Source organism: Pleurodeles waltl, chromosome 9, assembly GCF_031143425.1.
Source record: "Pleurodeles waltl isolate 20211129_DDA chromosome 9, aPleWal1.hap1.20221129, whole genome shotgun sequence".
Lineage (NCBI taxonomy): Eukaryota > Metazoa > Chordata > Amphibia > Caudata > Salamandridae > Pleurodeles > Pleurodeles waltl.
The window spans coordinates 775,984,384-776,006,048 of NC_090448.1; the positions used below are offsets into that span (position 1 = coordinate 775,984,384).

The 21,665-nt window shown below is 43.4% G+C and overlaps 1 protein-coding gene across 2 annotated transcripts in view; it reads left to right on the forward strand.

Moving 5' to 3' along the window:
* Positions 1 to 2,093: 2,093 nt before the first annotated feature.
* DPP3 (dipeptidyl peptidase 3) overlaps positions 2,094 to 21,665 on the forward strand; it is a 402,067-nt gene continuing 382,495 nt past the window's right edge. Inside the window, exon 1 of one of the 2 annotated variants that reach the window (XM_069207968.1) lies at positions 2,094 to 2,538. The gene's annotated coding sequence lies outside the window, so the exon portion shown is untranslated. The remainder of the gene's footprint in view (positions 2,539 to 21,665) is intronic. The other variant, XM_069207967.1, reaches the window with a different exon arrangement.

A 21,665-nucleotide genomic window follows, 5' to 3' on the forward strand; every position in this document is an offset into this window, starting at 1 on the left:
TGCGTCATGGCCCTGCAACACCGGTAGGTGTGACACCCAGGTGAGAGACTGTGACGCTGCACCTTCCAGGATCAGCATCACAGGGCACAAGGGCCCCTCCAGAACCAGTGGAAGAAGGCATCCACTCACCCCCTCATTGGCAGGATGAAGCACACTGGGCATAAGGCCCCCTCCAGAACCAGTGGAAGACAGCATCCACCCACCCCCTCCTTGGCAGGATGAAGCACCCTGGGCACAAAGCCCCCTCCAGAACCAGTGGAAGAAGGCATCCACTCATCCCCTCCTTGGCAGGATGAAGCACACTGGACATAAGCCCCCCTCCAGAACCAGTGGAGAAGCCACCCACTTGAGAGACTGTGGCTTTGCACTCCCTAGGACCAAGCAGTGGGCAAACCACTCACTTGAGAGACTGTGGCCTTGCACTCCCCAGGACCAAACAGTGGGTAAACCACCTACTTGAGAGACTGTGGCTTTGCACTCCCCAGGACCAAGCAGTGGGCAAACCACCCACTTGAGAGACTGTGGCCTTGCACTCCCCAGGATGTCGCAGAGGGCAGGTAGCTGCCTCCAGGAGCAGTGGCGTTGTACCATCTTCCGGCTGAGGTGGCCCCCCATTCCCCCTCCCCCTGAGGTGCCTGTGTGTTTTCGACCTGATGCCCCTGCAGTGTTCTCTCCGTATTGAGGCAGGAGTCAAGTGTGGCCTTGGTCTATGTGTCATGGCCCTGTGGGCCACGGACATGTTGGAGTGGACATTGTCCCTCCATCTGTATATATTGTAGATACTGTTTATTGATTTAAAGACATATTTATCTAAATTTGTAATACTACACTCACTTTAATCAATTCCTTTTGTCCTTGCGTTATTCCTGAGGGTTACGGGGTGTATATGTGATGTTGTTGCATCTATTTGTATGTATGGTGTTGGGGTGTTGCGTGTGTGTGTCACTCTCTTTTTCCTCCCCCCTCCCTTGTGTGCTAGATGCAGAACTCACTGTTGTCATCTTCGCTGCTGTTCGTGTTCCTGGTGTAGGAAGAGGTAGACCAGCATTGGAAATATGTGCAGTTCGGGCTCTATGGCATCGTGGTTCTTCCTTGTGTGTCGAGAGGTGAGTTGTTTCCCTTCTGTGTACTGTTTCCGCCTTGCTTTTGATGGGGTTGGTACCGCCCTGGAAAAGGTGGCGAATTGGTGTGTCATAATAGTGTGGGCGCCTGGCTGTTGGCGGTTACCGCCACGGTGTTTGTTGCTACCGCCGTGGCGGTCAGAGTGTTAAAGTGGCTGTATGTGTTGGCAGTTTCTGCTGTGGTCATAATGCCATTTTTCTTACCGCCGGCCTGCTGGCAGTATTACTGCTGCTTTAACACCGACTGCCAGGGTTGTAATGCGGGCCATAGTTTTGTAAGGCACGATGCCGAGGGTTAAGTTGTGATATACACCTGTTCCAATAAAGCAGCCTTTTGCACACACTACTGTAAATGGTAAGTGGTCTGTCTGGGCTCATTTCACCCAACAACACCTATGCTCACTAACACGTTAAGCGTTATTTCTAGATGGTAAATACCATGTGTTCAAATTTAATAAATGTAGCTGTTTCATTATTCGTTCATCTTTGTTGTAAAACCTCAAACCTCCAATACCAGATGAGGTAACAACCTCAAATGCGCGCGAGGACTTCTTAATACGTTCTTTCCAATAACTCTCCTGTTGTGTCTAAGGTCAACCAACAAACATTACACGCTGTAAAATGAAGGCGCTATTTTACTTATCACTAAATACTGCTGTTGCATGCTCTATCTGGAGTTAAATAAGGGCATTTGCGCACTTTATGTGTAGGACTTATTATAAACAAAAAACAGTTTCTCTTAAGCCTTGCTTCCACCGAATGCCTGTGATGCTGAATGCCCTTTTTGATTCCATTTGCAGCCTGCCTGAGCATCTGGTCTCGGTCTCGTTCTCGAACTCACCCAATGCAGAACAGCAGTAACGCAGCTTTAGGACTACTCACTGTCCTTCTTCCACCTTCATAACCCTGAGTCTTAGTCCTACATCACTGTCTCTAGTTGCCCATGGTTTCGCATGCCGGTTGTCCTTCCTTACTGTTAGCACTTTCGGAGCAAAGTGGAAACTGCTCCTAGATCCCGGAGCATTAACGCCTATGAAGACGCTCCTCCAATCTAAGCTTTACGAGTAAAACCTCCCAGACGTCCCCGCTCCTTTGGCCACAGCCGAGCTGCAAACCTGACAGTAGAGGTGAGTACAGCCGATGCACGTTGAGTCTCATAATACGGTGTGCAGCGGCGAAATAGTCTCTTGCTGGTGCACGTGCACTCTACGAGCTGTGGCCCGTATTTCCGCACTTGGGGCATGAGCCTCCCCTTACATAATAAAAGCGGGTACACGTTTCACGCGCAAGTGAGGAACCCGTCTTGACAGTTCTGAAGAGGAGGGGTCTGCCTAGCTCGAGAAGAAGAAGAAAGTATTCACAGCAGCTAGGAAACGGCTCGCCGTGTGCTTGCGGGAATTCACTGGCATCGAAACAGGTAAAAGGGAAACAATTACAGTAGCTTTCTGTGTTTTGGGGAGGAAAGGGTATTATGTCACCAACATCTTAATGTATGACCTGGATGCCCTTTAGCCAGTCCTGGATTTGGCATGCTGAGGAAAATCATCCAATATATAAAAAAAAAAAGCGAAAGTGCAGGTCACGTTCGCTCGACTATTGAGCAACATCTGGTTGATGGTATAATAACAACATTAGTAAAATATGTAAGGGGGAGATTTTGAAAAAAATTATCTATACACTTTATTTTCCCCATACACCTCCATTGACGAATCAATTTTAATCAGAAAAGGCTAAATTCCGTTAAGGCTTTGAAATCCGGTGTCTCACTCCTGAATCTGGTCTTTTGGCATATTCGTGAAGTACGCTGTTAAAATGGAGACACTTGGCATCGATGTTTCTTTCTTTCATAGGTACATTTGAAAAAAGAAAACTAGGTAAATGAATTCATGCAGATTAACTGGTCTGTAACATTACGACAGGGGTAATACTTATTTGTGTAGCAGCGACGTAACCACTGAGAGGTTTCTCTTGGAGTACGTTTCATCAACATATGTGTTTTTTCCCTGACTCTTTAATCCAGCGTGAACTTTTCTGTTCGTATCACTGATTTTAGATGTTCCTTAGGAGAGGAAAAACGAATGTGTATGTGTGTACGAAATTGTGCAATTTGTTAAGTTTCCTGAAATGTTTCGCAAACTAATACTTTGAAAACAAAATGTAGATTTTCCTAGTAATTTTATGAAGGAAAGTCTTAATTTTATTATAGACATGGAGTATTAGGCTTTTCTTTGCTTGCTTAAATTTAATAGCAGCGGTCAAGAATAACAAATAAACTACAAATCCCAGATGGCGAACGTTACAAGCCAGTAGGAAGAGACATGTAGTACACAAAATGGTAACCAATCAAAACATCATACACATTATTATGACATCAGTTGACGGCGAACAGCCATCTCTTCTTGCTCAAGAAGTTAATAAGAACAAAATAATGGCAAAATAGACAATAAAACAAGTAGAGCCATAATGAGAGAAAGAAGTTAATGACAACAGTTCATAAATACAGGAAACAGTAAGATGTCTGGAAAGACGGAACTTACAGGATTCCCAAGCAGCCTTGAAGAAGGAGAAGCATCATGTTTGGAATCCACTAAATTGCCAGCAGGGTTATGAGGCAGGTTGAGATGGAATCGAAATTGCTGTCAGGGTGGGAAAAAAAACAAGAGGTTAAACATTGTGGTGGGATAATAATCGCCTCCGTGTCTTTAATAAAATTAAGACTTTCCTTCATAAATTACTAGGAAAAGCTACATTTTATGTCAAGACCGGAGGCACCTATGATGCTTGTTTAAAGCGAATTAATCACAGTTGTAGAAGCATTGTCAACAGGTTTACAATAAAATACTCTTAAAACATTGTTATTAGACCAGTCAGCTTATCTAAGAAAGCCCTCCAAACGGGAACCAGCCCAGAATGTTTTGGAAGCCATAGCTCCTCTGGAAGAATGGGTCCCAAAAATGGAAAAGTATCAGTACCAGCATGGGACATGATCCATTTTACCCAGCGAGCCAGAGTAGGGGAAGACGCTGGTTTGTAGGGTTTTCTAAAGGAGATAAGGAGTTGAGATACAGTGGACGTTCTTAGATTGGCAGTTTTCTGTTCATCAATCGTTAAACATTGTGCAACACAGTTTGGGACGATCAGGAAAATAAGGGTAAAAAACTGATGTGAGGTTAGTTTTGGTACGTCGAACCACTGTGAACAAAACACCTGTTGGAGTAAATTGACGAGAAGCAACGTTTAATGCTCTAACATCGAAAAATCTTTTAATGGAAATGAGGCATAACAACATTGTTAGTTTTGCAGATAGCATTTTTAGAGAGAGAATAGAATTATCGGGCCATGACATAAACAGATGTAAAACAATGTTTACGTCCCACAATTGACTGTATTTAGGAAGAGGGGGCTTAGATAATTTTACTCCCTTCAAAAGCCAACAGAAAAGAGGATGTTCTCCCACTGGTTTTCCATTAATGTAGGGATGAAATTGCTGACCTGTAAAGGTTGGTCGTGCGATAAAATTTCCCTTTTCTAGCTTTTGCCATTAGGAAGTTAATAATAAAGATTACATCTGCTGAAAGGGGATTAATGTCTTTTCCCAAGCACCAGCTGTGCCATAAAAACCAAGCTGACTTGTAAGCTTTTGTAGTTCCTGGAGCCCAGGAGTTTTTGATATATTCTGAAGCCTCTGACAAAATGAGTGGGAAAGATTCCTGAAATTTGCCAAACAGAAAGAGTGTTCTGCCTTCCTACTTATCTCGTATCAGAGCTTACAGAACATCTCGGGAATGCACTTCTGAGTTCAAAGATGACCTTTATTGTTGCTAATTGTTCCCCACCCACAAGTTCTTGAGAGACGAATTAATAGATTTCAAGCACGAAAGTGGTTGCAGCAATGAAAACAAAATATATCACAGCACTTCTCAGTTGCAATGTACACAGCAAGTTATATATATAAGATATTAAATGCAAAACAAATTAAATTCTTCACCGTGTGAGAAACTATATAGAGCTTCATCTTTCTGGGGTCTGCAAGTTGATGACTCCGGTCAACTGCGAGAAAGAGATTATCTACCCACACGGGAGACTGGCAACTGGCGCCAAGTTCCAGTCCGAAGTCAAGCAGATTCGAATCTAAATCTCTGAAGCCCTGAGTCATCCTTACAAAAGCGTGCCCTCTCCTTTCAGACTTGGGAAAACTACGCAAGCCTTTGGATACTGGCCAGATCTCCTAGACTTCTCCTCTTCCCAAGCCTGAGCAGAAAGGAAAACACCAAATGTACTCTCTCTTATCAGGTCTAGTCTGGTATGAAGAAAACATCTTGGTTCATCTTGTGGAAAAACACAGCTTGGAAAAATACATACATCTGCGATGTTTCAACTGCAATGTCTAACTCCACGTTAAAGCCAATAGGCAGCTAACCTAAATATCAAATGTAATGTCTAATGTCATGTCAAAGCCAATAGGCAGCTAAGCTGAATACAAAATGCAATGTCTAATATCATGTCAAAGCCAATAGGCAGCTGAACTGAATACAGCATGTCAAAGCCAATAGGCAGAATACAGAATGTAATGGCTAATGCAATGTCAAAGCCAATAGGCGGCTAAACTGAATACAGAAAGTAATGGCTAATGCCATGTCAAGGCCAATAGGCAGCTAGGCTGAACAAAACATATAATGTGCTACTGGTGAACATTGAGCAACTAATATGCGCAGTGATGAAACACAAAGTCATTGGTCAAACACAATTAATAGCATCACAAAGAGTAAGAAGATGGTCTACGATTAGGTTGTGAGAGTGATTCAGAGGGTTCAACAGGGGGTTTGGAAATTAAGGGAGAAGAAAGAGAAAGTTTATGGGCATTTCTAGAAGGGTTGGAAACCATACCTGGGATTGACAGAACAGAGCTATGAGTACCAGGGTAGCTTGTTGCTACCTCACCTGTGCGAGTAACCTGCTGATCGTGAGGAAAGGAGAAAAGGCGTAATTCAGAGAAGTTCACCGATCCTATAAAAAGGCATCTGAGGCTAACGCTAATGGATCTGGGCACCAGACTCAAAATTGAGGAAGTTGGGAGTTGAGACAATAAGCAAAAATATCTATTATCAAAGGACCCCACATGTTCTGAATTGACTGGAAAATCGAGGGATGAAGTTTCTAATCGATTGAGTCTCGAAGATGACGTGAGTGACAATCTGCTACAGAATTGAGATCGCCTGGAAGATATTCTGAATGAACCGACATTTTGTTCGAAATGCAAAATTCCTGAAAGCCTTTTGCTAGTTCCGCTAGGGGTTTGGATATTGTTCTTTCTAAATGGTTTATATACCTTAGTGCTGAAATGCTGTCCATCCTGAGAAGGATAGCACAGCGTACTCAGTTTTTTGCAAGGCTTCTGATTGCAAAGGAGCCAGCAAGCATCTCTTAATAATTAATACGCATCCCAGACTCCACTAGTGACCATGTAGATGAAGAGTGGCCAATTACGAATTTATTTTGAAACCCAAGAATTCTATTTGCTGGGTTGGAGACAAAAAGGATTTTGAGTAGGAATCCTAGGTCTCATAAGTGTCAGCAGGTTATGGTCATGTGAGACTGAAGGGAAAGAGGACTCTGGTTCATTATAAGGATATTGCCTGGATAAATTATAAGTCTGGTGATAGCTCTTCTCAGAGCTCAAGAAGTCAGTTTCATTAACTTGGTGAAGCACCACAGAGCTGAAGAAAAACCGAAGGGAAGGGAGGTAAAGTGGAGGAATTGGTTTAACCTCTGAAATTGTAGGAATTTCTGTAATCTGGGTGTACAAGAACGGTGTGATATGCATCTTGCAAATCCAAACGAACCATCCAATTGTTTTGGCTAAAAAGGTTTTGAGTAAAGCTCAATAGCATAACCTTGTACTGTGTTTAACACCTAAGGACCTGTGGTGAGGAAGGTCAGAAGGCAGACTCACCTGTTTGGTTAGCATATATGGAACCTTTAAAACCTCTTCTAAGGAAACCTCTGCCTCTTTGTGGATAGAATTGAGGCTTATATTCTTAGTAAGAGGTGTTGAAGGATTCTCTGGAACCTTGGTTGTTGTAACTGCGGCTGGCAAAGTGCTTCCTGCCTCTGCCAGCCCTGGCAGAAACCCTTTGAGAAAACATTTTCTTCAGGGACTGCTGGCCTTTGTCTATTGAAGCAAAGGTAGACACCTGTATGCCCAACTCTTTGATGAAAGAGTCATCGAAGAGAAGATCATCTGCTTTGACACCAGTATCTATTGTCGCCAAATTTACCAATTTCGGATCTAGGTTAAGCAGGAGTCCTTTTCTGCGCTGATGTGTTAGACCCAAAGTGAAAGTTCTTCAGGATCAATTGCACAGTCTTCTAACCTAGCAGCCTCTGCCAGGTCAAAAATGCAGGTAAGTGAAGAAACCACATATAACAGTCTGTCCTGACATGAGGACCATGCGTTATCCACACCTTTGTGTGGATCCTTGCCAAATTTGGTAAAAAAGGTCAGGAGAGCTGGATCGATGGTAGAGGTAATAGTGAACTTTTGAGGGAGAGAAGGTCGCGGGCATTCAGATTTTAGCTTGGCCCTAGTTTGCTTGTCCAGAGGAGAACGTAGTCTGGATGCTACATATTCCCCAACATAATCCGCAGAAACCCACTCCTTGGAGTTCGGGAGGTGAATATGGCTGGAATCAAACATAGGGATTCCGTTTGAATCTGTGACGATCTTGGGCTTAGAAATATCTTGTGGCGATGTGTTTTTTTTTTTTTTTTTTTTTTTGTGGGGGGGCCATTATCTGAATTCATGTCATCCAAATCGTCATCTTGTCTGGAATGGAGGAGATTGTGATAAGGGACTTGATGTTTTTGGACTTTGTTTTGCATTTCATGGATGAAAGTGAGGAACCACACTAACCAATACCGTCTAATTTTGGTGTTTGTTTGGGTTTAGTATTTGCTGAAGGGCACTTTCTGCTCCCCCCCCCCCCGCCGACTGGGCCACAATCGTCCTTCACATCATTTTGATTACATAATTTTCTAATTGTTTTTAAACAATTTGTCCATGAAGGCAACCACTGCCTGTTGTACCGAGGCTTGAATAAAATTATTCAACTCCTTTTTAACTGTATTCACCACATCAAGACCATCCTGCATCAAAGGAGAGCTATCAATCTCCATGACAGGAGGAGAAAGCAAAATAAACAAATTGCGGAAAAATATTTTGCCGGGAAGGGGTTAATTTTTGAGGGACAGGACTGCAGGGACCAAACTCGGTCTGTGGGCGGTAAAAAGAGAGCAGAAGGGGGTGAATGGGCGTGTCAGGACAGAAGCAGGCAAGGTTCTGTGAAGGCAGAGAGGGAAAAAATCTTTTTTCGACCAAGACCAGCAAAGGGAGACATGACGTGATGCAACGCTGGGAGAATGGTTGAATGGTTCCTCAGAAGCGGAATAAAATGTTGACTGACATCTGAGGAACGGTTAAAACGGATGGATTCCGAGCACGAGAGGCAGTGCTCGAAAGCAATGCAGCAATTTGCCCTCTGCAGGTAAAGGAAACAAAGTCAACACAGCATGCAGTGCTTTTTAGAAAAACATTATTAATACTTTCTAAGCAAAATATGGACATTAAATAATTATGAAGAGAAAAAAAGTGAAGTAATTAACTTGACTGCGAACACCAAGAAAAGAGGGCTGTTCGCAGTCATGTGGTGTCCTAATACTGTGATGTTTTATTGGTTACCATTCATGTACTATGTTTCTCTTCCCATTGGCTTGTAATGTTCGCCATCTGGGATTTGTAGTTTATTTGTTATTCTTGACTGCTGCTATTAAATTGAACTAAGAAAGGCATAATAGCAGCCTCTGGTCTTGACATAAAATGTATATTTTCAGTATCTTGGGTGAATTTTTGTCTTGGAACCAACCAAAATAAATAGATCTCCAATTAACCAACAATTTTAAAGCAACCTATTTTAACAACACTAGGTCTTAAGCATGCTTTTTGCGTCAGTGATAATAATTTTTTAATATGCTTCTTACTTTTAACACATTCTTATCTTCATTCTCTGTACACAAAACTGAGAAACCATTCCCAGTCAATATTTTGCAAGCTTTCTTCCCATTACCCAGGTGCCGTGCCACACGTCTACTGCTGTGCTTAAGTTATTTGCAACATCGCAATCAAAACGAAATTAAATATATTAAAAAAAATAAACATGAAGCTCACACTTAATAGGGTATATTGTTCTTTGATGAAATGTCCTTTCAAATATAGTCAGTCTTTTTTTCTTCCTGATGGTGGTGCCGTTGGCAACCTGGCAGTATTACAAATCCGCTTTTCAGCAGGCATTATGGGGTTTAATCAGTTGTTTCTCTCTGCAATCCACAGCTCATATCAACTCTGTATGTATATTGCGAGCTTAGAGCTGCACGGACAAGCAAATCATTTTCTGAGGTCTTCATCAGCACCTGGATCCTCTTTAACAGATTGTCTAAATGTGTGCAAGAAAAATGGAACAATTAATAATTTGAGGGTTGTTTCATTTCCACTACACTTGTATACTCGTGAAGAAGACATCACTAGATGTGTACTGATGTTGTCATCTCAGTTCTTATGTATTCTGCAAAAGACAACAAATGAATACAAAGAAGCATTATTTTACGCAACATAAGCCAAAGGTCTGGAATAGTCTACTTAACTATAGAACGTTCCATCCCAGTAGTACGAAGGACTGTCTGCCATATGTGGAGTTCTTACAATTATGGATAAATTGTATGTGCGTGGGAGAGTTCTTTACCAGTGAAGAGAGTGATGACGAGATTGTCAAATGAGTTGCGCTCAATGATTCTTGAAAAGTTCCCTTAAAGAGCCCTGTAACAAACCCACATTATCACCTTGATATAAGGAAAAAGAAAAGTAAATCAGCTCTAGTTGTGTAAATACCTCTAACAGGGTAACAAATTAACTTAAGAGGATAGTAGATGATACCTGGCTTGTCATTGAACCACTACCATGACTAAGAAAAAAGTAATTGCATTAAAAAGAAATAAAAACCTGAAAGAAGGCCTTGTGAGATCACAATTTGGAGAACATCGTAAACAAATTCACATTAGAGAATACTTACAGTTACTATTAGATGTTGGCCGCTATAGATGTGCTTCCAGTGCAGTTTGTGACCACACTATGATGGATACCAAATTTATATATGAAGGAATTATTGCGACAAATAACATTTACCAATTGTAAGATGGAAATTGTTTTATGTGGAATTGTTTGCCCTAGTAATTTGGCCTCCTTTGGGAAAGCCACTTAAATTGATTCAACAACATAAGTCAAAATTAAGATGCAAAGTTCTCTCAACATCATTAGTTTCACACTTTATTAAAAAAGACCATTCAGAAAACAAATTTAAATGGAGATATTTGGAGCCGTTCCGATGAAATGAGGGGCAAAGTGAAGCACAGATGGTTCTTCGCTTAAGTACAGTACAAAGTGCCCTTAGTGAGATGAAGGGGCGTGGAATTCAACACAATATCTACTTGTCCTTGGAACAAGCTATGTCATAAATCTGCTTGTCGTTTAAAAAAAACCACTAGTCCCTTTGGTGTCAATTAGTGCAGTGACAAATTATGGCAGTAATTTCGTTATAGTACAGTTCTGATAATAGCTTCTCTGTTTATGCCAGCACTCATACTATAGTATGGTTTTCATACTAGCAATTTCCTTCTTTTGCCCCCTTTCCACAGATAATGTACTGAAGCTGGAGGTAGCGGTAAGCAATAGTTCCATGGATGTCTTCCATTTTGAGTCTGTGCAAACCTACTAACTTGTATGTTTTAGAGGTTTTCACCACCTCTTCTCTGATTTTTCTCTCAAACGGCAAAAGGTTTGAAATTTACTCCTGACAAGTAAAAGTTCTTCCAGGTTTGGGAAAAAAAGTGGTTGGAGGAAAGTGAAATAGCAAACGCTAAACAGATATTCACAGCAGATCTACACATGTATATTTGCTTTTGCTGAAGTGCAGTTCACAGATATTTTCTAGGAGTATGATTTCCTCCCCTACTTCTGTAAATTCATGTGAATTTATGAAAACCATAAATCAGCACTAATGCAAGAACATATACCATGGGTGCACTTTTGTGACTTTAAGAATTGGGCCCCAAATTAGGTCTTACATTAACCAGCCCTTTTGTTTTTCTTATCGATCGATCGATCTATCTGTCTGTCAGCTGGCTTTACTGTGAGTGACAGCATTCTGCTCTTTACCACAAGGAGCAGATCTGTACATAAAGTAGTTTTGTTCAGTGTCGGGGACTAAAGAGCAATGCATGGTTTTTTAGACTATTTTTTTTTTCTTCTTTTTGGCAATGTTTGGTATAACGGTGCGGGCCCAGCAGCTCCCACAACAATACTTTTTTTTTTTTTTTACAAAAGCAGTGTCGAAACAAGAGACACATTGACAAAACCAAAAGGCTGACCTCTCATGTTGGACATATTGGCTTTGTCAATGCATTTTCTTTTTCATATTTCTTATATTCTTGATAACAGTGGTTACACTGATTTTCCATTATGAATATTTAAGCATGCACCAAAACATTTGACTGAATAATGCTTCAAAGAAATGGTACATAAAATTGCACAGTAGTTTAGGAAAACAATTGTTTTCCTTGTTGCATTTTTTTGAAGATTTTATTTTGCAAGCAAAAAATCAAACTTGCTTTCAAGCTTCTTTAAATTTTTCATTAAATCAAGTGAGAATTCTTGAGCATTATACGTACCTTCATATTGTTAAACTTTGCAAACGTGTACACATTTTTACAGTGGAACTACTCTCAGTAGTGCAGTCCAAGCTTACACCATTACATTAGAGCGCTCACCCTAATAATAAAGGGTTTGCATTAATGAACCATAAATACAAGTTTGAACAGGATTAACATATGGGCACAAATATTACCTTAACTTCAGACAATGTTGTTCCCTGATCCATAATGTGGTATTGTAAACAATCAGCCAAAGGATTTGTGCTGAATGGTTTGGGCCTACTTGTCCTGAGCGCAGAATAAACATGAAAACTTGTCCTTGGCCCTGGGCTATAAGAATTCCACACCACTGGTGGAACGGGGATATTGCCAAGATATATGCGCTCTACTGAATTACATATATCCTAGTCAAATAATCATACTTTTCAACATGTGGTGATCTGACAGTTTTATATTTGAAGGTTTAAAAACTGCTTACCATTACAAGATGTTTGAATAGGTACTGACTGGTGTGTGAAACTGGCACAGAAGAGTTTGTCTCTGGCATGGACGCACAGCTGTAGGACTTATATGCTTCCCTGCATGTGCTTAGTGTGTCTAGAAGAGATTGGTGCACTCACCCGCCACAAACAATGTGGTGGCCGCCACTCCTAGACTGCTTGCAAAAGATGGGGAGATATGGCTCAATAATGGTAAACAGGCCACACATAGGACTTCCAAAAGTAGAAAACAATTTGTAAAGTCTCCAGAGAAACAAGATAGCATGCTTTTAGAGTGCAGTTCCTTTTGGTACTGTGGTTTGTGGTGTGCAACAGAGCCCCTGCAGTATTCTGCTTTTGCTTTACCAGGGGGATTCTTATTTGTTTAATGCAATGATAAAACAGCAGGTAACGTGCAAATAGTAATTGCTCAAATTTAGTGAATGTATCTTTTCATTACTGTTGGTTATATACTGATATGACTACAAGGCCTTCAAGGTAATTCTCTTTATTTTTACTATGTTATGTTATCCTTAATCTGCTCTTTAAGAACAGAGTGTGTTGCTTCCAGTCAAGACTATTAATGGACTAGACAATGTTTCATTGGTCATTGTGACATCATCTTGTAGTTTTCTCAGTGTTACATAGGAAGTGTAGTTTTGCTTATCCTTGCCACTTTTTAAAATAAAGTAAGAAAGGAAATAGATAATACTCACCCCTGTGTCTTTAATAAAACCAAGACTTTCCTTCAGTAAACCTAGGAAAGGCTCCATTTTGTCATAAAGCAGAGAGCAACATTGAATATAACAGAATGATCCTTACTTTCAGCACGATGGGTGATGGTACACCAAGGCTTCGAGCCACTTGAAGGCAGAGTAGTGGTTTCTGAACTGACCACAGCAGAATTTCTATATAGGATGCATTTAGGCATTTATAGTTTTCTTTCGTCCTTGGTATTTGTGTTTTGGATGCGTTGATCAATAATATTACATTAATAAAAGAGGAGGGTAACTCAATAACCCCTTGTACGCTTGGGTACTAGTATAAACTAAAGCAAATGTCCAGCAATGGCATCATCTATAACAGAATACTGAAATTAAATACACTCTTCAGGAATGTTCCCTGTATTAGGAGTGGATTACACGCTTCTGTCATAGTGTATCAATGTATGGAAATATGTACAACTAATAAGCTAGATAGATGTGTTTCTTGTTGTTCATAGAACACCTTATCCCCCTTGATGCCCCTTAAAATACAGGCCAATCGATCATAATTTACAATGCTAGTACATCTGTTTCTTCATTTATTTTTCTCTTCTCTACATAAATCAGCAATATCAGAAATTTGATTTTCCATGAATTTTGTTCAAGGCAGTATTTTGTTGTAAATGATACCCTTGCTGGCCATTTTCTTTGGTTTATACAATAACTTTAGATGGCTCTGAGATAAGGCTATTGGGAAGGCCCGTAAAATCCGGTTGGAGAAGACATTATGTGCTGAGGCAAACCAACATCCTTGTTTGTAATTGTGCGTTGAAATAAACATTCTGTACAGTGTTATCTTGTATTACAAATTTCCTTTAATCAAGAAACAAAAGAGCCAATAGTCGATTTGCTTAAGTTTATATATCCATGAGCTTTTTTAAGGCTTTTTGTAGGTGTCTATGTATGAGGACTCACCTACTGTAGTATTCAGTTTGTGGTCTGCTGATAAAATTGTTCCTTCTTCAAGCATTCTTAGCAAGATGTTGTGTTCCTTTTTTAAATATATTTTTATTGTTTTTCAAACATGAAATATATGGTCCACATTACAAACATCATAGCTTTTCTCATAATTCTTTTAGTGACAAATACAGAACAAAGAATCCTATTCTATGTCAGGACCGGAGGGGAGGATTATGCCTTGCTTTCTTTCTTTATTTCATCCAGCAACTTCAACTTAAAAAAGCACAAACTACGTTTCCCCTGGACCTTAGGAAAGAACTACAATTTTAACAACCAATGAACGAAGCACAATCCAATATCATCTGGGTCGCTCCCCTTGTAAAATCCTCTTTCTTTCCTGCTTCCAAACAGCTAAGTAGACATTTTCTCTGCTCTTTAAAAGAGTAAATTAACTTATTAATTAACTCAGTGCTCCTATCATGGCTGAGCGAAGCCTCGGGGCGCGAGAGTAAGGCGTGGCGTTCATACCGCTAGGGACGATCTGAAAGTTTCTAGAAACTGACGATCGCGTTTTCCCAAAACGCCTAGGCCCCGGAGCCACTTGGAATCCTGACGCCCACGATTTGTGGGTCTGTATCGTTACAGCACCAAGTTCCATTTGGTATTCCATCTGACAGGCAGTTTGACGCCCCGCTGAGCGTATCAGTCATATAAGTGCTCCTCGTGCTCAGGTGCTGCCTCGAGGCCCGGCCTAGGTGATTGTTTTTCCTTATACCCTGTACAATTCTAATAGGGTGAGTGGGCCCCATGGACAAGACCCATGTAGTGCTTTGCGCTTTCAAAAACCCGCTACTTCCCCTAGCTCCAAATATCTTCCTTGGGGAACTCAGAGTTCCTTCCTGCGCTTCTGGTCACCCTGTCAAACAAGCCAGGTCAGAGCTAGTATTTTTGCCACTATTGACCAGAATGGCAGATGAATATATAAATTTTGTCAGGCGGTAGACTCCTCCATACACCAGGCAGTAGCAGCGGCAATAAAACCCTTGGAACGCCGCCTGCTTGAGCTGGCCTGTGCTTGCCCTATACTCATAAGTGGTACAATGGTTTCTTTCCCCACGCCAGGGGTACCCCTCTTGTAACGTCCACCCCAAAAAATGTAAGGGAGAAAAGCCCCTGGACCTGGGGGTGTTTGAGTCCCTCGAAAAAACCTTCACTAGACCAGTACCCTCAGTGGAGGACAGTCCCTAGGTCATTTTGAAACACCTCTGGTATCAGATGACGGAGATTCACATGAAGAGGCCGGACCATCCTGCACCTGGCGCCCCTCTCCGATACTGGAAGACCCCAAATCCCAAGAGTCCACAACATATATGTTGGAGCCGTAGGATTTGATCCACCTGCGCTCCTCTGAGTGGTCCCCTATGGACAAGGTGGCTCAGTACGTGGCTAGCCACCTTCACAAACCCCTGGATAAGGAAGTCAGGGGGTGTTCCTCGAAGCTGAATGCCTTCACTCATCCCTACCTGGAAAGGTGGCACTCACTCCCTAACTGTTCCCCCCTCATGGCCACCTTACTGCAGAAATATATCAAAGTCCCCAGGAAAGGGATCGCTAGGTCATGACGTTTGTGCCAAGACAAACTTCTCGATGTGAATGGCCCCTGACAAAAATCCTAGATTTGGCAGAGGAGGCTAAAGCCACTGGCATGCCCGTCTCCCCGGAGACCCTTTCAGGCTGGGCCCAAAGCTCAGTCATTTTCCTGGGCAGTGCCAACTGTGCCCTCTCAGCCAAGAGACGGCCCTCCTTCCTCCTTAAGGTCAAACCGAAGCTTAGTGACTTGGCATCTATAGAGGCGGGCCTAGCGGTGCAGGGATGCTTTTTCGGGGAGCCTTTTTTGAAGCAGCTAGGCTCACTTCGCTAGACAAGGCACAAATGTCTTATCAAAAAGATTTTTCACCCTAAAAGTTTAATCGGGGTAGGCCATGGCAGAGGGCGCTCGACTGGCCACTTCTCCGTCTAAAACCCTCCCAAAGTTTTCAAGCGGCTACAAGACCAACCCTGCCAGGGAGAGTTTTTCAACATCCAAAGACCCTATAAGGGACGGACCTTCAGAGGCTCTCCCAGAGTACAGTTCCAAACCCAAGCAGGTGAGGATTTGCAATTCTTCTCAACTAAGAGTGGGCTGCAAACTTGCATTGTTCAAACACAATTGGGAAAGGATCATGTCGGATGTGTGGCTTTTGCAAGCCATCCAAGGTTTCTGCATAGACTTTTACGGTACTCTGATACAGCTGGTTTCCCCACGCCCGCTGCAGTTTGCAGAAGGTCAGGCCACCTTAATAGATCAAGAGGTTGTGGATCTTCTGGAAAAGAATGCTATATCCAAGACACCCCTTCATCCCAGATGTTTTTTGAGCAACCTCTTTCTAGTAGAGAAACTGAATGGTGAGCAGTGCCCGGTAATCAATCTCAGAGAATTCAATGGCTGACTCATTTACCTCCATTTCAAAATAGAAGGTATCCATCTCTTATGCAACCTTTTGAGACCCAACGATTGGATGGTTCGGCTGGACCTTGAGGATGCCTACCTAACTGTACCAATTTTTCGCCCACACCGCAGATGTCTGCAGTTTAGGTGGAGGCAGCAGGTATACGAGTTCAAGATGTTGCCGTTCGGGCTGTCATCCACTCCCTGATGCTTCACCAAGATCCCCAGAACGGTCATGGAACATCTCCGAGCCCAGGGTTTCCTACCTACAGTGTACTTAGACGACATCCTATAATGGACCAATGTCTATGCCGTCTGTCAGACCAACTCCAGGTGACAGTCCATCTTCTAGAGAGCTTGGGTTCCATTGTCAACAAATGCAAATCCCTGCTCTTCCCTGCTCAACAGACCTCCTTCCTGGGTTTCGTGATAGACTAAGTCGAGAAATTTGAGTCTTCCTCTCACAAGATTGCGAAGATTTGCAGGGAGCTCAGGAGGATTCTAGCAGAGAGCTCAACTTCTATGTCAGATTGCCAGGGTTGTAGGATTGCTATCCGTGTCCATTCAAGCGATCTTTCCCGTCCCTCTTCATTAAAGGGCCTTGCAACGTCTAAAGGCCTCTCATTTGCACAAGGGACTGCAATACTCTGAGAAGGTCCCCCTCACGGACGAGGTGGTAGACAAGATGAGGTGGTGGTTGACGCATATAGAGGCCTGGAATGGCAGAGCCATCTTTGGCTCCAATCCTGACCTAGTGATCGAGTCTGATGCCAGCAAGTCTGGACGGGGGGGGCGCTGTGAAGATTCTTGTTCAGACGAGAAGTGGTCCGCAGAGGAGCAGAAATTGCACATCAATTGCCTAGAGCTCATAGCGGGGTCCTTCGTGATAGTGTTGGATGAAGAATTGGATCTGTTGCACTGTCCTGTTGAAGATGGACGATCCCTCAGCAGTCAGATATATCAACAAATTAGGGGGCGCCAGGTCGAAGTTGTTGGCAGACTTAGCCAGACATCATGGGGAATTCCCAAAACATCTCCGTTACAGCAGAGTATCTGCCCAGCATTTCCAATGCAGTAGCTGACTGGTACTCCAGGCAGTGGTCAGACATGAGCTTTTGGCATCAAACTCCGATGATATTCATACATTTGGATGCCCTATGGGGTACTTTCTCAATAGACCTATTTGCGTCCATGCTGGATCATTAACTTTCCTGTTATTTCAGCTGGATGCCCGACTCTCTAGCGATAGCGACTGATGCATTTCTGTATAATTGGTCGAAGGAACAGAGATCTGCATTTCCCCCCTTCGCAGTGATCACGAGGTTATCTGCACATGTCCGTCGGCATAAGGCCAAAGTAGTCTTGATTACTCCTTGCTGGAGGTCACAAGTTTGTTTTCCAGTTCTTCTGGAACTTTCTTGGGATTCTCCGATCATTCTAACTCATACTCCAAATCTTTTCCACTATCCCCTGGGCAATTGTCACCCATTGGTACTACTAGATCGGATGCCACTCATGGCCTGGCGTATTGCATGTATGCAACGCTAGAGGATTATCAGAGGAGGCTGAGAGAATACTGGCAGCTGCTTTGGCAGATGGACCCAACAAACGTTACAAATCAGCATGGTTCAGATGGGTGCAATGGTATGTTCAAAGCAACCATGATTCCATGGGTTGCGAAGTGGTCCCCATCCCAAATTTGCTGGTGACCCTAGCTTCCCAGGGTCTGGATTACAGGACCATAAACTCTTGCAGGTAGCTATATCATCCCCGATAGGTGAACTTCCTCTGGTGTGCAAACTAATGAGAGGGGTACGTTTGACATTGCCTCCAGAGCCGCGATATTGAGCTCTTTGGGATTTTTCAATCTAGTCCTGAATCTTTTTCTGGCCTGGCAACAAAATGAATTCTTGTCACGCAAAGAGCTGTCTGCTAAACTGGCCATGCTCTTATGTTTAGTATCATGTCATCTAGTGTCGGATGTGAGGGCGTTTGGACATTCCAGGATGATCTTTCACACCGGACGGAATGACATTCCATATTTTTAGGCAAACAAAAACAAATTCCAAAGTAGTTTCATATCCGGCTTTTCACAGATCCCCAAAATTGTGTATGGTTTGTTGCCTTAAGGCTTACGAGGAGATGACAGAGGAGTTCCTACCTCCGGGATATAGACAATTGCTCATCTCATTAAGGAAGCCTAATAAGACTGCCTTGTTTCCCACAATTGCTAGATGGATGCTTTGGGTAATGTAAGAAGCGGGGAATTAATGTCTCACTGTTTGGCACTCACTCAGTGAAGGCAGCGATGGCCTCTAAGGCTTTCCTTCTGCGGGCTTGGCTAGAGAACATAATTAATGCAGCAGATTGGTCCATAGATTCCATGTTCAAGCGACTTTACCTCAAACCAGTGCTAGACATGGCCACTTTGGAGGTGGATAAGCTTTGAACAGGCATAATCCTCGCCCCCGGTCCTGACATAGAATGCAAAAATTCCTAATAAACATTGAGGAAAGTTTCAGTTCTATTAAGGACACAGAGGTGAGGATTATTCCCACCCAAGGCTTTAAAAAGACTGTTGCCCGACCCTATTGTGACAGACATGTAAAATCCTTAAAAGGAGAACTTCCATGTAAGGTCTAAGTAATTTTATGTCTTCCTTCCAGTTTAATGTTTGAAGTTCTTTAAGCAGTCCTGGGGGTGGGGGATGAAAAATCTTGGTTATGAACTTAGAAAATTTTATATAATCTGGTTATTTCATGAGGAGATTTTGTCCACACAGTATTGTTGTTTTGGTAAACGTTGCTTGGATGGAACAGACATCCGCAGACACCACCAACTCATCCGAGCTGTCAAGAGAACCACCTTCAAAGACAATCAACAGCAACGCACACAGCCACAAGGAGCTCTTCAAAGTCATGAAGGAACTCTCCAACCCCAGCTCCAATGTCAACAACATCCTGCAATCCCTCTGCGACTCCCTAGCCTCCTACTTCCACCGCAAGCTTGCAGACATCCACGACAGCTTCAGCACCCACACCCCCCCTGCAACCACCAACACCACAGATTCACCTCCGACCAACCTCCTGCTCTCCTGGACCCCCATCAATGACGCCAACACCATCAAAATCATGAACACCATCCACTCCGGCTCTCCATCTGACCCCTGCCCACACCACATCCTCAACAAAGCAAGCTCCGTCATCGCATCCCAACTACGGAAGATCATCAACAGCTCCTTCGAGCCCGCCACCTTCCAGGAGAGCTGGAAACACACCAAGCCAAGATCAACACCCACCTAAAAAAAAAAACAAGGCAGACCCAAAGGACCTCAAGCAGTTCCGGACTATCTCCCTGTTCCCCTTCTCTGCAAAAGCCATTGAGAAGGCTGTCAACAGACAACTTACCCGATCCCTCGAGGAGAACTGCACTCTGGACCCTTCCCAATCCGGGTTCTGGAGCAACAACAGCACCGAAACCGCCCTCATCGCCACCACCGACGACATCAGAACTGTACTGGACAGCAGTGAAACCCCGGCCCTCATCCTCCTGGACCTCTCGGCCACGTTCAACACAGTCTACCACCACACCCTACGCTCACGCCTCAGCAATGCTGGAATCCCTGACAGAGCCCTGGACTGGGTCACCTCCTTTCTTCCCGGCAGAACCCAGAGATTCAGCCTCCCCCACTCCCCCCATTCCTCTCGGAGGCCACCGAAATCATCTGCAGCATGCTTCAGGGTTCGTCCCTCAGCCCGACCCTCTTCAACATCTACATGGCCCCGCTCGCAAACATCACCCGATTCCACAACCTCAACATCATCTCATGCGCCGACGACACCCAGCTGATCCTCTATCTCACCACGGACTCCTCCAAGACCAACCTCCAAGAAGGAATGAAGGCCATTGCCGAATGGATGAAGAGCAGCTGCCTCAAACTCAATTCTGACAAGACGGAAGTCCTCATCTTCGACTCCAACCCCTCCGCATGGGATGGCTCCTGGTGGTCTGCCACTCTTGGAACCGCTCCTACTCCCACCGACCACACACGCAACCTAGGATTCATCTTGGACCCCTCACTATCCATGACCCAGCAAGTCAACTCCATCTCCTCCTCCTGCTTCAACACCCTCATCATGCTCTGAAAGATCGACAAATGGATACCCACTGAAACCAGACGAAAAGTCACCTGAGCCCTCGTAAGCAGCAAACTGGACTACGGCAATGCTCCCTATGCAGGAACCACGGCCAAACTCCAAAAGAGGCTGCAACGTGTCCAGAACGTCTCCGTGCGCCTTATCCTGGACACCCCCGCCACTGCCACATCACAGACCACCTGAAAAACCTGCACTGGCTCCCAGTCAACAAGAGAATCACCTTCAAGCTCCTCACCCACGCTTACAAAGCCCTGCACAACACCGGACCACAATACCTCAACAGACAACTCTCCTTTTACACCCGACCTAGCATCTCCGCTCCGCGACCTCCCCCCTCGTACCCCACCTGCGCTAGACCAAAGACCTCCTTACTTTCAGGAAACTTCTCAAGACCTGGCTGTTCGAGCAGTAGCAGCACCCGCCTTCCGCCCCCTCCCCTTCTCAGTGCCTTGAGACCCTCACAGGTGAGTAGGGCGCTTTACAAATTCCTGATTGATTGATTGAACAGAATCCTGATCGGTGGTTACCAGACTTTTTTTTTCTCCTTATTCAATAGGGGCAGAAGGATCCAAACTAGAATGAGAGAGGAGGAAATCATTATATCTTGTCACATTCAATAAAGAGGATGTTACAAAGGGAGCGACCTGGATGATATTGGACTGTGCTTCGTTCATTGGTTGTTAAAATTGTAGTTCTTTCAGTAGGACTCATGGGAAAGGTATTTTGTACTTGGTTAAGTTAAAGCTGCTGGAATGAAATAAAGAAAGCAGGGCATAATCCTCGCCTTCGTGTGCTTAATAGAATTGAAACTTTCCTTCATGTACATTAGGAAATTTTACATTCTGGTATACAGGTAAGCTGAAATGTGCATATTGTTACAATGGGTGCTTCAGTTCGATCAGCATGTTTTAGCTCAGTCGTCTAAATCCTAACCCATTAGCTGTGCAGTGGGATGAACTAAGAAGGAATGGTAAGTGTTCACATGTGTATGTCAGCGA